General features: G+C 46.5%; 1 long non-coding RNA gene across 1 annotated transcript in view; it reads left to right on the top strand.

Annotated features, from left to right (window-relative positions):
• Positions 1-9,239, top strand: part of LOC143268923 (uncharacterized) — a 45,416-nt gene extending 36,177 nt beyond the window's left edge. The window contains exon 2 of the long non-coding RNA XR_013045146.1: positions 8,577-9,239. This is a non-coding gene — a long non-coding RNA (uncharacterized LOC143268923). The remainder of the gene's footprint in view (positions 1-8,576) is intronic.
• Positions 9,240-14,980: the final 5,741 nt, after the last annotated feature.

Here is a 14,980-nt window from a genome sequence, read left to right as displayed (position 1 = left end):
AGGCCAGCAGGGATATCTGAGACTCTGTCCCAAACAAAGCAACACAAAAAACAGTTGAAACCCTTCAAGGCTCCCTTTATGACCACTTCCCCCAATCTCCTTCCACATCTCTAACCTCTGCTCACCACTATCTGCTTTCCATATCTAAGGCTCGGTTTTCTGAAAACCATTATGCAGGATGAGCAGCGCATACACGCAGTCCCGGCTACTCAGGAGTGGCAGATGAGGGGAATCGCTCCATCCCATAAGCTTGAGTCGAGCCTGAGCAACACACAGTGCGATTCTGTAGAAATACGTATGTACCAGTAGAATCATAGCATTTTCAATATGCCTTTCTAGACTTGCTTTTCCCACTCAGGAGAATTAAGATTCACACAGGTTTTCACAGGTGTCAGTAACTCATTCTCGTTTATTGCTGAGCAGGTGTCTCATGGTGCGGATACACTGTGGTTTATTCATCGTCTTCTATCCTGCCATTACAAATAGAGCTCCGTGAATATTTACATGCAAGTTTTTGTAGGTACATAAGATTTCATTGACCTGGGGCACCCAAGAGCCACATGGCACACACATTTTTTATTTACTTATTTGTTTGTTTATATTTGAGAGAACACCTTTGCACAGCCAAGGCTAAGCTGCAACTTACTATGTAGCCCAAGCTAGCCTCGAACCCATGATCCTCCTGTTTGACCTCAGGCTGGGACTACAGGCATGCATGCCCACATCTGAAATGAGTGTTGTTTTATAAGAAATTGCACTTTTTTAAAATGTATGCCGTTCATTGTGGTGCGGTCCTATAAACCCAGCACTCAGGAGGTAGAAATAGGAGAATTGGAAGTTCAAGGTCACCCTCAGCTATATTATAACCTGTTTAAAGCTAGCCTGAAGTACCTGAGATCCTGTCTCAAACCACTTCCCACAAAAGAAATTGCAAATCTGCATGGTGGTATATGCCTTTAATCCAAGCACTTGAGAGGAGAGGCAGGTGGATCTCTGTGATTCAAGGCCAAGAGGCTAGCCTGGTCTACAGAGTGAGTGCCAGGACAGCCAGGGCTATGTAGAGAGACCTGTCTCAGAAAAGAGAAAATTAATTGTAAATCTATAATCAAATACATGTAAATTAAGACCTTATATATCTAATACACTGTTATCCCTGTACAAATGGAAAAATAAGTTTAACACTTCTAGGCCAATAAAATTATGGTACAATACCAAATCAACATGGTAAATTAGGAACCCCCCCCCCGCCCCCCCCCCCGAAGTTGACAGCGTAGCTATAGTTTCTAGAAAAATCTTGTTTCTCAGAGTAGCAGTTCTGACATTTATCTTGAGGAGCAGTGTATGACATATTCAGTTTTTCACATCCTTATCAGTACTGGGCATGTTTTTTGTTTGTTTTGTGTTTTTGTGGTTCCTCAGTTTGTAAAACTCCCCATCGTGGAACCCAGGAGTTCCCAAGGGCAGATCTGGGGAAGATATCTCCTGAGAAAACTTGCTCACAAACTTTAGAGTTAGAAGTGCATTAGACCTCCATACTGACCACCACCATCTCCTTTATTTACAGCAGAAGTCGTTCGGCCAGAGAAGCCCGTGGGGCTCCCTGAGCGACCACAAGCCGAAGACCTAAGCATGTTGTTTCTGTGCCTGCGGGGTGGCAAAGACAGGAAGCCACGCCCCCCGAGAAACTCACAGCTTTGAGACAGACAAGGGAACGAGTGTGCCAGGCAGGTCGCTTGAATAATTACCCACTGGGAAGGCAGGGAGACAGCCACCTATAATTCTAACTCTTTCTGCAGGAAGCAGAGGGATTCCCAGAGGAAGTGTTTTTATCTGGAGGAGAAAGACTGGAAACTTAATCTTTAAAACTTCATGAATAAGGGAAAGGGAGATGGCTTGGTAGGTAATCACACTAGCCACCAAGCCTGACAAATGTTGGTAGTGTGTGTGTGCGCGTGTGTGTGCGCGCGCAAAACAAATGTAATAAATCGTTTAAAGTTTATGAATGGAGATGGTAGGATGGCCCAGTGGATAGAACACTTTCCTCCCTGGGTTAAGTAACTGAGTTAGAATTTCGAGAACCCACGTCAAGTTGGCCCAAGTAGCACACACCTATAAACCCAATGCTCCTACTGGGAAGCATGTGGGCTAGCTACCCTGATGTATGCAGCAGCTAACAAGATACTGCCTCAAACAGGGTGGAAGGCAGGGACTAACATGAGAGATTGTCCTCTGACTTCCACATGCTGTGGCATGCACACTGTACACTTAGACACACACACAGGATTCTGAAGATGGAGGACAGCTTGCCTTGGACTAATGCCTGTGACAGACCTAGGAAATGTACTGGGTACAGACAAGAGTTGGGGCACGGTAGAGTGTTTAGGAACTTGGAGGGCTTTTGTTTATTTGTTGTTTGTTTGGTTGGTTTTGTTTTGTTTTGGTTTTTCGAGACAGGGTTTCTCTGTGTAGCTTTGCGCCTGTCCTGGAACTCTCTCTGTAGACCAGGCTGGCCTCGAACTCACAGAGATCCGCCTGCCTCTGCCTCCCGAGTGTTGGGATTAAAGACGTGCGCCACCACCGCCCGACAGGAACTTGGAGTTTTGTTACAGGAAGTGAAACCCTGGAGACTTAGAGTCAAGTCACCACATAATCCAGTTTTCATCGTAAGTAGGTCACAGTGGCTTTGAGGTCTCTTTCCTCAGCCTACTAGCTCACTTATTCTCCGGTGCTTTTTTCCTCGAGTCTTGCCCCCTAACCAGATGTTATATATAAGTTCCACTGACCTTCAAGTGACACTGAGTTCCAAGCCCCAGGATGTCAGGTGACTATCAGTTGCTTGCTGTGGCTGTTACACATATTCTGACCAAAAGCAGCTGGGAGGGAAGGGGCTTATTAAAGTAAAGCTCATGTAAGTCACGCTCCATCGCTGAGGGGAGTTGGCAGGAACCTGGAGGCAGGAACTGAAGCAGAAGCTGTGGAGGAACGCTGCTTACCGGCTTGCTCCCCAGGGCTTGTCAGCCTGCCTTTTTAATGGTTCTTTGTTATTGTTGTTTGTTTTGGGTTTTTTGTTTTTATTATATTTTATTTTATTTATTTTTTTTATTTTTTATTTTATTTTATTTATTTTTTTTTTTTTTGAGACAGGGTTTCTCTTTGTAGCCCTGGCTGCCCTGGAATTTACTCTGTAGACCAGGCTGGCCTTGAACTCAGAGATCTGCCTGCCTCTGCCTCCCAAGTGCTGGGACTAAAGGGGTGCATGAATAAAACTCAGGACCACTTGCCCAGGGGTGGTGGGCTGGACCCCCCACACACACATCAATCCATAATAAGGAAAAATATCCCACATACATGCTAAAAGGCCAATCTGATGGAGACATTTTAATTGAGGTTCCCTTTTACTAGATGATTTTAGCTTGTATTAAGTTGACAAGTAATAATAATAGTAATTCTTGAAAAACTAACCAGCAGCCAGGCAGTGGTGGTGCACTCCCTTAATCCCAGCACTCAGGAGGCAGAAGCAGGAAGGTCTTTGTGAGTTCAAGGCCAGCCTGGGCTACAGAGCGAGTTCCAGGAAAGGCGCAAAGCGACACAGAGAAACCCTATCTCGAAGAAAAAAAACAAAAAAAAACAAAACAAAACAAAAAATATCTTTTAGCCGGGCAGTGGTGGCACATGTCTTTAATCCCAGCACTTGGGAGGCAGAGGCAGGAGGATCTTTGTGAGTTCAAGGCCAGGCTGATCTACAGAATGAGTCCCAGGAAAGGCTCAAAGTTACACAGAGAGACCCTGTCTAAAAAAAAACAGAGGAAAAAAAAAAAACAAAAACAAAAAACAAGTAACCGGCACTATGACCTTATTTGGAAACGTTCACTAGCATGAGAAAAGATCCAAACCCAATTCAAAGTATGGCTGGGTTTGGCGGCCCCTATCTGTGAACCCAGCACTGAGGAGGCTGAGGCAGGGAGATTAGGGTTTGGAACCAGCCTAAGTAGCCAGACCCTGTCTTAAAAAACAAATACACAGGGGCTCGAGAGATGTCTCAGTAGGTAAGAGTCCTTGTTGTGAAAGCAACAGGACCCAAGTTCAAGTCCCCAACATGCATGTAAGAGCCTAATACAGCCACGTGTGCCTATAACCTAAGTGTTGGGAGATAGAGAACAGCAGATCTTGGGAGCTTGATGGCTGTCCAGCATAGGCAGGCTTCAGATATTTACACACATATACACACCCAGACAGAGAGAGAGTTAGACAGACAGAGACAGACAGAGATAAGTGTATATTTTATCTCAATTATTTATTGAGGAAAATACTAGATCTCCTCCTCTGACCTCTGTATGTATGAGCATACACTCATGGGCGCGCGCGCACACACTAAAAACAAAATTGGAAGTCACACCTAATCTCAACACTTAGGAGGCAGAAGCAGATGGAATTCAGTGACTTCAAGGCCAGCCTGGTCTACATCATGAGATCCTATCTCAAAAGAATTTTTTGGAAGTGTGGTTAATACTGACTATATATTGTTTTAATACTATCAAAATAAATATGGGTCAACATTTCGTCTACATGAAAATGTTACATGTGTGTGTCAGTGTCTTCATGTAGTAGCCCTGGCTGGTCTAGAACTCTCTACATATCATGCTGGCCTCAAACTTGGATTTGTCCTCCTGCCTCTGCCAGGATTAAAGGCGCATGCCACCACCCCTAGATAAAGTCATTTTTTCTATCTCTCTTTTTATCGCACTGGTTACTGAAATGCTCCGACATTCCAGTTGGTGTTTGTATCTTTTGAAAACTGGGTGTCAGTACCCCCCGTGCCCCAGTCACTGAGTTAAACAGTGATGTCCTACCTCTGGGCCATGCTCTTAGAACCAGGCACATGTAAGCCTGCGTGTATGAAATGAGGAAGAACATTAGTGGAGGCCGTGGGTCATGGTAGACATCTTTTCCTTTTCTCTTGCCCTCTCTCAGCCTCCCTGCTTTTCAGATTCATTTATTTTATTTTATGTGTTTGAGTGTTTTACCTGCATGTATAATTGTACATCGTGTACATGCCTGGTGCTTAAGAAGGTCGGAAGGCATCAGATCCCCTGAAACTGGCATAGTTATGGATGGTTGTGAGCTGCCCTGTGGTTGCTGGGAACTGAACCTGGGTCCTCTGCAAGAGTGTGCTCTTAACCACTGAGCCGTCTCTCCAGTCCCTTTTCATACTCACATGAGTCTTTTTCTTGTGGGTGTCTGGATGTTTGGCCTGCGTGTATGTCTCTGTACTGTGTGCAGGACTGGTGCCAGAAGAGGCCTGAAGATGCCCCTGGAATTAGAGCTGCAGCTGCCATGTGAGTGCTGGAAATAGAGCCCTGGCCCTCCAGAGGAGCAACAAGTACTCTGAACTACTGAGCCGTCTCTCCAGCCCCTGAAATAGTTGTTTCTAAGTGCTGGATCAGTTGTTGCGGCCATTTTTTTCCCACAAGTTTAAGTCAGCAGTATTCTATTTGTTAGGCACTATCGGTAGACATGGCAAAAAATGCCAGCTCAGTCAAAGAAAGTCTCCTGGCAGACCTGGGGACAGTGGGTATCTGGGCTCCTGTCTCTGCCCTGGCAGACCTGGGGTTGGGGTATCTGGACTCCCTTCTCTGCTTCCTATCAGCCCTTTGACTTTGGACTGGTTGTTTAACTTAATTCCTTTGCTTCATCCAGAGCAAAGGCGAGCAAACTCATCAAAGGGTTGGTCAGACCATAAATTGTTTAGGCTGTATGGGGCGTACCGTTTTTTGTCATCCTCAGCTCTGCCCCTGTGGCATGAGAGCTGCCATCAGCAATGTGTGAGCATATGTGCGTGGCTGTGGGCCAAGAAAACTTCACTTTTGAAAACAGCCAGCCTGCCAGATACAGTCCCATGTCTGTAGCTTGCCAACCTCAGATCAGATGACGCCCTCCACCCCCACGGAAGAATGTGGAGGACATTATGGTTGACTGTTCAATGTCCGTCACACTCAAGCTGATAGCCTAAGCCAAATGAAGATGTTCCAACCCTTGAGCACACTTAAGCCTGTGTGTGAGAGATGTGGGGAGAGGATTATCTTCTGGGAAGATAGAATCCGAGCTGCCATGGGAAGCTGACCTCTCCCATGACAGGCATGGGCAAGAAGCTGACAGAGCTAGAAGGGACTGGCACTTCCATCCGCCTTGGGATGCTTTGATCACAGGACTAGCAGAGGGGAATCTCCCTGGACCTCTTTTAATGTGAGCTCCAGAGCCTTCACCGTCTCTTCATTAACTCGGAAATGGGTCATCTGTTATTTCAGCTAACAGCATCCCTGGTGGAAACCTCGTTGGAAGAGCAGTTATGAGAGCCGATGGGAAAGTGTGTGACTGTGGCATGCTAATTAAAAAGGCTGCCACTGAAATAATCAGCAGGCACCTCACCACTGAGGCCGTATGCACGTGCCTCTAACACACGTATCCCATTGAAATGGAAGCCTTTCATCTCTCTTCCATAATTTTTCTTTAATTGCAAATTCTTGGTTCTCTTTGCTTGAAATTCCCAAGCCACATAAGAAATAACGTAGTGGGAAGAAAACAGTGATTATTACTGTGAGGAAACAGCGTTGACCTAAGGGCCACCACAGGTCTTTTTCTCCCTCTCTCCCTCTCCCTTCCCTCCCCCACCTCCAGATTGGCCTCTAGCTCACAGAGAGTTTCAGATCTCTGCCTCCTGCGCTCTGGGGTTACAGGCATGAACCACTGCATCCAAGTCCGACTATCAGATTTCTGCTTCTGAATAGTCCAGCATAATGTCAGCTCTTTTAAGGAGTTTTTTTCGCTGGATGCCATTGTGGATGACATCATGGCAAAAGTGTGTAAGATCTGGCCAGACAGGAAGCCTGGGAGGGAGACAGGCCCAGGCATGTACCTTTATAATTACACTCTCTCAAGAGCCAAGCAGAGTATCGTGAACCCTACATAAATTCCTTCCTTGAGCACCGGCCCCCATGGTAATATATAGATCCCACCACATCTTAAAAATCACCACACTAGCTCCAGGCTCCAGATTCTGTGAATTGTCACTCATGATGGTGTGGGCTTGGTGCTATAGCTGTCTTTGAGTCATTTCTACTCTTGTAAGAACCCCAATAAAACTTTGTTTTACCAAAAAAAAAAAAAAAAAAAAAATCACCACACTAAGGACCAAACTCCTACCATGTGAGACCTCCAGGGACAAATCAAATCCAAACCACAAGAGACTGAGGTTGCTTATTGAACTAAAAAGGTTAGGTAAGCCAGGGCTGGTGGCAGTCGCCTGTAACCACGCTACTTGCAAGGCTGAGGCAGGAGAATGGTTTCAGGTTTGAAGCCAGTCCGGGTTACACAGCAAGTACCAAGCTAACTGAGACTAGAACCCTGTCTTATTTTTCTTTAAAGGGAAAAAAAAAACAATAAAATGTGCTAAGTATAAAATCAAAATACATAGCCCCACCCCAGAGGTTTAGCAGGGGGAAAAAAAGTGGGTTTTTTTTCCCCATCTCGTTTAAATCTTTCCATGATGACCTAGATCTATGGTGCTTTAAAATTTGAAGCAAGGAAATAAATCCAGCATAATATGTCATAACTTGCATTGCTTATAACTATGTTGGACAGGTCCTATAACCAGGGGTGGAAAACAAATCACAACTCCAATTCAGTTTGTCAAACTCTTCAAGGTAACAGCAACCTGGGCGCATGGGTGGTTGACAGTCAGGATACCTGCCAGGAATTGTGACCTTTATCCATGACGTTTCCCACAAGATTGAGCCACTTGTGTGAGGATGTAGAATAAGGAGGTGGAGGGGTCTGGAGTCGTATCCAGGACCGTGAGACTTCAAAGGCATTTCAGAAAGCTCATCTCAGAGCAGAAACTCTGAGGAGTGGGGAGCCTGCCAGCCCAGCCTGGTTACAGAGCTCCGTCAGCTGCAGAACTCAGTTCAAGGGTTGGGCAGGGTGTGGGAACCTAGAGAGGCAGCTCTGACCCTTGAGCAGTGACAAGCCATCCAGCCAGTGAGCCTGCAGAAAGAGCTGGCATCAGGGCATAGGACTCGGGCCACCTGCCTTGGTCCCCAGAGGAGGGTGGTGCCAAGCTCCAGTTCACCCATGTCTGATTAACAACAGAATTAACCATTGGAATCCTGCTTTCTGACTCAATTTCTTCTTTTCCACAAGCTCACTCTCTCCCTTCAAGCCCAGCACCGAATGCTCCTCCTCCATCTTACCCGTGTAAGCCCAAAGCACTCACTTCCATCACCTGTCACCCACACTGGCCACACCAGGGTCAGCGAGTTCAAATAAATCACCCGGGCACCCGACGGGAGTGCAGGAGAGCAGGGTTTCTAACCAGGGTGCAAAAATAAACCTTTCCTCCTCTGGATTGATTTAACCCCGGTACTTTTCCACAGCAACAAAACCTGGACAGCACAACTTGGTGTTAACCTTGTGTTCTGAGAATCTGGGGACTTGTTTAACCGATGTGAACAGAAATTCGCTTCTTTTCTGTATTGTTCACGATCTCACCTTTGGATTTCTTTCTTTCTTCTTTTTTTTAGAGTCTCCACCTTAGACTACTAGCAATAGTGGAGAGGGCGCCTGAACTGGCCTACTCCGGTAATCAGCCTGGTGACTACCCTAACTAATCACAGAGCCTTCATGCAGTAACTGATGGAAGCAGATGCAGAGACCCACAGCCAAGCACCAGGCCGAGCTCCAGGAGTCCAGCTGAAGAGAGAGAAGAGGAATTGTATGAGCAAGGGGGGGGAGGGGTGAAGATCATGATGGGGAAACCTACAGAGACAGCTGAACCAAGCTAGTGGGAACTCATGAACTGCACCAACAGCTGTGGAGCCTCCGTGGGACTGGACTGGGCCCTCCGCATAAGCCAGACAGTTGTGTAGCTTGACCTGCTTAAGGGGCCCCTGGCAGTGGGATCAAGATCCGTCCCTAGTGCATATGTGGGCTTTTTGGAGCCCACTGCCTGTGGTGGGACACCTCACACAGCCTTGAGGAGGCGGGAGGGGCTTGGACCTGCCTCAACGGAATGTACCAGGCTCTGCTGACTCCCCATGGGAGGCCTTGCCTTGGAGGAGGTGGGGATGGGGGGTAGGTTGGGGAGAAAAGCTGGAGGGCAGGAGGAGAGGGAGATCTGTGGTTGGTATGTAAAATGAATAGAAAATTTCTTAATAAAAAAGGAAAATTATTTTTTTAAAAAAATAGAGTCTCAAGTAGCTCAAACTGGCCTCAAACTCACTATGTAGTGAGAATAACCTTGAACTTCTGACCCTCCTGTCTCTGCCTCCCAAGTACTGACATCATAGGCATGTGCACCACTCCTGGTGTGTGTGGTACTGGGAGCAAAGCCAGAACCTTGCGCATGCCCAGTTGGCTCTACCAATGGCGCTTCACCCATAGCCCGTATAATGCGTTCTTGTGGTGAGTCTAGGTGAGTCAGACCTGTCTGCAGTCCTCCTGAAATTATTTGTTAAGCCAGGCTAGAGGATTTCCACCAGGACAGACCTACAGACACTTTCATGGGAAAACGATGTTCTATTTAATTTTTTTTAAAGAACTATTTCTCGTGTATACATATATGTGTGTGAGTCCATGTGAGTTTGTGTGCACCACCTTCATGCAGTGCCCATGGAGACTAGAAGAGGGCTTCAGAACCCCTGGAACTGGAGCTGCGGGCCACTGAGAGCCACCAACCTGGGTGCTGGAAACCTAAGGGAAGCTCTCTGGAAGAGCAGTGAGTGCTCTTAATGCCAGGCTCTCTCTCCACCGCCAGGACTTTTCTTGCATCTGAACGTATGCACCACAAAATGGTCCCTGCAAGCACCCTATTTGCCCATTGCCTCTTGCTGCACCTGGGAGCTGCGCTCTGCCGTCAAGCAGTCCCGTCCTAGGGCTGGTGAAACACTCCAGGGTAAGCACCCAGCAGTCCTTCAGAGTTCCTGTTTCCCAAGAGCATGCGGTAGGGGCAACGGCTTCAGCTCCCGCAGGGCTGGGGCGGGGAAGCTGATGACCCCTGTGTCCTGAGTCTTTTCTGTCCGCACATTCCATGCAGATGGTGAAGTTGTTCCCATAGCAGATCTGCCACCAAAGGGACAGGAAATCTTGGCAGGAGACACTTGAGCGCCAGGGGAGAGTCTCCTAGTGACCTTGGCCTCCAGCCAACCATTCCCCCCTACTGAATAAGGAAGGCATCTTAAGCAGACTGTCAAGATTGATGGGACTCAGGCCTTCCCAGCACTGGAACTTAGGGTGAAAGAAAGAAAGCAGACACATCTTATCAACTGGAACAAACCGGCTTTGATGCCGTTTAATCATTGACAAGGGAGTCCCCCTTCCTGGAGGCTCATAGCCACACAGGAGACCAGCTAATCCGGGTGTGTTTACTGAAGGCATTCGATTTCTCTGGCAAGATCCTATCAAGTTAACTAAGATTTCTATGGAATGAACAGTGCTTGACAGATGAAAAACAGAAGCAAGATGACCCTAAAGTATTGGGAAGACTCATGGGGCTGGCATGGAGTTAATCACTTGCACAAATATGTAGAACTGGTCCCAGTGAGGCCCAGAAGCAATGGATGAAGTCCCTGATTTAGAGGTGTCTATTGAACAGTGGGGTCCACACAGGCAGAGCAATGGATGAAGTCCCTGATTTAGAGGTGTCTATTGAACAGTGGAGTCCACACAGGCAGAGGAATGAAGTCCCTGATTTAGAGGTGCCTATTGAACAGTGGGGTCCACACAGGCAGAGGAATGAAGTCCCTGATTTAGAGGTGCCTATTGAACAGTGGGGTCCACACAGGCAGAGCAATGGATGAAGTCCCTGATTTAGAGGTGCCTATTGAACAGTGGGGTCCACACAGGCAGAGCAATGGATGAAGTCCCTGATTTAGAGGTGTCTATTGAACAGTGGGGTCCACACAGGCAGAGGAATGGATAAAGTCCCTGATCTAGAGGTGCCTATTGAACAGTGGGGTCCACACAGGTAGAGCAATGGATGAAGTCCCTGATTTAGAGGTGTCTCTAGAACAGTGGGGTCCACACAGGCAGAGCAAAGTAGCATCAGGACAGCCACTGTTGGTCTTGGCCTCCAGACTAGCCCACCTACAGCTGCTAGAGATGTTTTAGGGAGTCTGGTCCACTTAGAGCTGGGGGTGTGGCTCAGGTGGCAGACCGTTTTCCTAGTGTTCATGGAACCCAGGGCTCGAGCCCCAGGACTGTGTAAACGGGCCGTGGTAGCGTGTATCTGTAATCCCAGCAGCTGTAAGTTTCCCAAGCTGGCTTCAAACTCCCTAATGGAGTTGAGAATGGCCTTGAACTCTTGATTTTCCTGATTTCATTTCCTAAGTGCTGGGATCCCAAGCATGTGCCACCATAGTTGGGTGAAACAGCTAAGGTGTTCTCAGGTGGGCTCTCCCGGTCAAGACACTTCCTGATGGAAGGCCTCAGAGCTCACCCTCAGGCTGCAATCTCCCCGAGGCAGCAGCATGTCCAGAGGCCTGTTCTCTTTCCCTTGCGTATCCTGGACCCTGTCACGGATCTCCAGTTTGATGTCACCTCTCACTCAGACACTCGGCTCTACTGGGATGTTTTCCTGGAGTCCATAGTTAAATTTTCAGATTCCCAAGGACAGACAAACAGGACCTGCTGAGGTTGAGAGCCCAGTTTATACAGAGCAAACTCCTGCTCTTCTTCAGAAGCCCGCCTTTCCTGTGTTCACTTTCAGTGTACGTTTCACCATGTTTATATTCGTTTATCTTACTCTGTGTGTGTATATGTGCATTTATGTGTGTGTGTATGTATGTGTGTGTTTATGTGTGTGTATATGTGTGTTTATGTGTGTGTGTGTGTGCTTATATGTGTGTATGTGTGCCTTTAGGTGTGTATGTTTGTATGTGTGTATGTGTGTGTATGTGTATGTGTGTGTGTATATGTGTGTATGTGTGTGTTTATGTGTGTGTGTATATGTGTGTATGTATGTGTGTGTATGTGTGTATGTATGTATGTATGTATGTATGTGTGTTTATGTGTGTGTGTGTTTATGTGTATGTATGTATGTGTGTGTTTATGTGTATGTGTATGTATGTGTGTGTATTTATGTGTGTGTGTTTATGTGTGTATGTGTGTATTTATGTGTGTGTGTATGTGTGTGTATGTGTGTATTTGTGTGTGTGTTTATGTGTGTGTGTGTTTATGTGTGTGTGTGTATGTATGTATGTGTGTGTTTATGTGTGTGTGTATGTATGTGTGTGTTTATGTGTGTTTATGTGTGTATGTGTGTGTGTAGAACACTGACAACCCTATGGGATGCAGAAATAAAACCCCAGGGCTACTGCTCTCACTATGTCGTCATAATATCTTCCTTTCCATCCGTGTCTTAAATTACACGCGCTGTGTTTTACAAATAAACTATTTTAACAGGGACAGTGGTTCCCTAATCAAAAGCTTCTGTGCCAACCCAGAGGTTTTCTGCCGCAGGACCCTCCTATGTGAGACTTTGTTTTGTTTCTATGACAGGGTCTCATGTACTCTAGGCTAGCCTCCAACTCACTATGTGCACAGACTGGCCTTGAACTTCTGACCCTCCTGCCTCAACCTCTTAAGTCTGGGGTTTCAAGCAAGTACCACCATGCCCCTGTTCTCAAAGGAGGCCGTGGTGATTCCCTTAGAACCCAATGCCGTATTCCTCGGTACCGCCCTATTTTCAAAGTATCTCTTTATATAGCATACACATGCTTTTGGTCTTGCAATTTAGATTTTTTTTTTTTTAGAGACAGGGTTTCTCTGTGTAGCTTTGGAGCCTTTCCTAGAACTCACTCTGTAGCCCAGGCTGGCCTCGAACTCACAGAGATCCGCCTGCCTCTGCCTCCCAAGTGCTGGGATTAAAGGCGTGCGCCACCACTGAACAGCTCCTATCTCCATCTTCCTATTGCTGGGGTTATAGGAGTGTGCCAGGCCACCATAGTAGGTGTAACTGTGTGTACAAATTGTCCTTATTTCAGCTTAGTTTAAGCTCACTGAGAGCAGGGATTGTATTTATTTCCTCTGGAAGCCTAACATTGCTACACACAGCAAATGGACAGTTATTGAATATTTGAGGTCATCACGCACACAGCACCAAGACTGACCTTTGTGGTTTTGAGACAAGGTCATGCTGTGTAGCCCAGGCTAGCCTTAAACCATGAGCCTCTTGCCTCCATCTCTAAGTGTGCAGCCCCATTCACGGCTTTAAGATTGGCCTAAGAGGCTGGAGAGATGGCTCAGTTGTTAAGGGCTCTGGCTGCTCTTCAAGAGGACCTGGGTTCAGTTCCCAGCATCTGCTTGGCAGCTCACAACTGTCTATAACTCCAGTCCCAGGGAATTTGATGCCCTCTCCTGGCCTCCACTGGTCACACACACACACACACACACACACACACACACACACACACACACACACACACACGGTACATACAGGCAGGCAAAACACCCATGCAAATAAAAGAAAAATATATGTACTAAAAAATTGATCCTAGTATAACTTGCTGTTTGTTTGTTTTGATTTTTTAGAGACAGGGTTTCTCTGTGTAGCTTTGGCTCTCCTGGAATTCACTATGTAGAACAGACTGGCCTTGAACTCGGAGATCTGCATGCCTCTGCCTCCCGGGTGCCAGGACTAAAGGTGTACACCACCACCACTAGGCTTGTTTTTTTGTTTGTTTGTTTTGAAACAAAGTCTCACTTATGGAGACCAGGCTGGCCTCAGACAAGCCACTGTCTCCTGAGTGCTGGGATTACTGTAGCATGAATCTTAGCAGGTCTTATTAAAACAAATCCAGAGCCAGGCATTGGGGTGAATGCTGGAAGATCAGAGAAGCAGAACAAGCCACAGCTACCTCACCTTGCCAATTCCTCAGCTGATCCTGTTTCCTCAGACTGGAAGCCTGAGTCTTCATCCAGAATGAATCTCAGCTGAACTGCTGCTCAAAAGCCTGAAAGCTTAACCAGGCAAATGCTTAACCAGCCAAATGCTGCTAGTTTCTGGTCCTCACATCTTATATACCCTTCTGCTTTCTACCACCACTCCCTGGGATTAAAGGCTCACTTTCTGGGATTAAAGGCGTGATGAGTCACCATGCTTGGCTATATCCTTGAACACATGGATTTCTGCCTCTGGAATGCTAGGATTAAAGGCATGTGCTACCACTGCCTATCCTCTATGTTTAATATTGTGGCTGTTCTGTCTCTGATCCCAGATAAGTTTATTAGGGTGCACAATATTTTGGGGAACACAATACCACCACTGATTATGGGTATGTGCTGCCACATTCTGCTATAAATTGCTGTTTGAATAATCTGTTCTTCATAGAGTACAATGGTTATTAGTAAAGAATCCTGGAAGACTGAATGTTTGTTCTTTTCAGAAAAAGAAGTGACTGTCCAGGTTCCAGTCCAAATAAACAAACAACAAACAAATAATAAATATCCTGATTATGTGATTACCACAAGATGGCAGGATAATATCACAGTTCAACCTTATTGAAGCCTCTTCCTAGACATCACAGGCTACTCAATAGACATTCTCAGAGATAGTCTCACTCCGTAGCCAATGTGGCCTTGAACTTTTAGTCATGGGGTTAATGACACGTGTCACCATTGCTGGATGGAAGTGATTTTTGGAAGAATGTGTGTGTACCACGAATCTTAAAAGGTCTTATAATAAAAAACCCAGAGCCAGATATCAGGGTGAAAGCTGAAAGATCAGAGAAGCAGAACAGCCAGCCACTAGCTTACATCTAGGAAATCCTCAGCCTCAAGAGAGCGAGTTCCTGTTTCCTTACACCTTAGATACCTTTCTGTGTTCTGCCATATTACTTCCTGGGACTAAAGGCCTGTGTCACCACTGCCTGGTTCCGTTTCTCTCTTGTAGCCCAGGCTGGCCTTGAACTCACAGAGATCCAGATGGGTC

The sequence above is a fragment of the Peromyscus maniculatus genome, chromosome 16 (genome assembly GCF_049852395.1).
Source record: "Peromyscus maniculatus bairdii isolate BWxNUB_F1_BW_parent chromosome 16, HU_Pman_BW_mat_3.1, whole genome shotgun sequence".
Classification (NCBI taxonomy): Eukaryota; Metazoa; Chordata; class Mammalia; order Rodentia; family Cricetidae; genus Peromyscus; species Peromyscus maniculatus.
The sequence above is the reverse complement of the archived record's forward strand: the minus strand, read 5'-3'. Positions and strand labels throughout refer to the sequence as shown.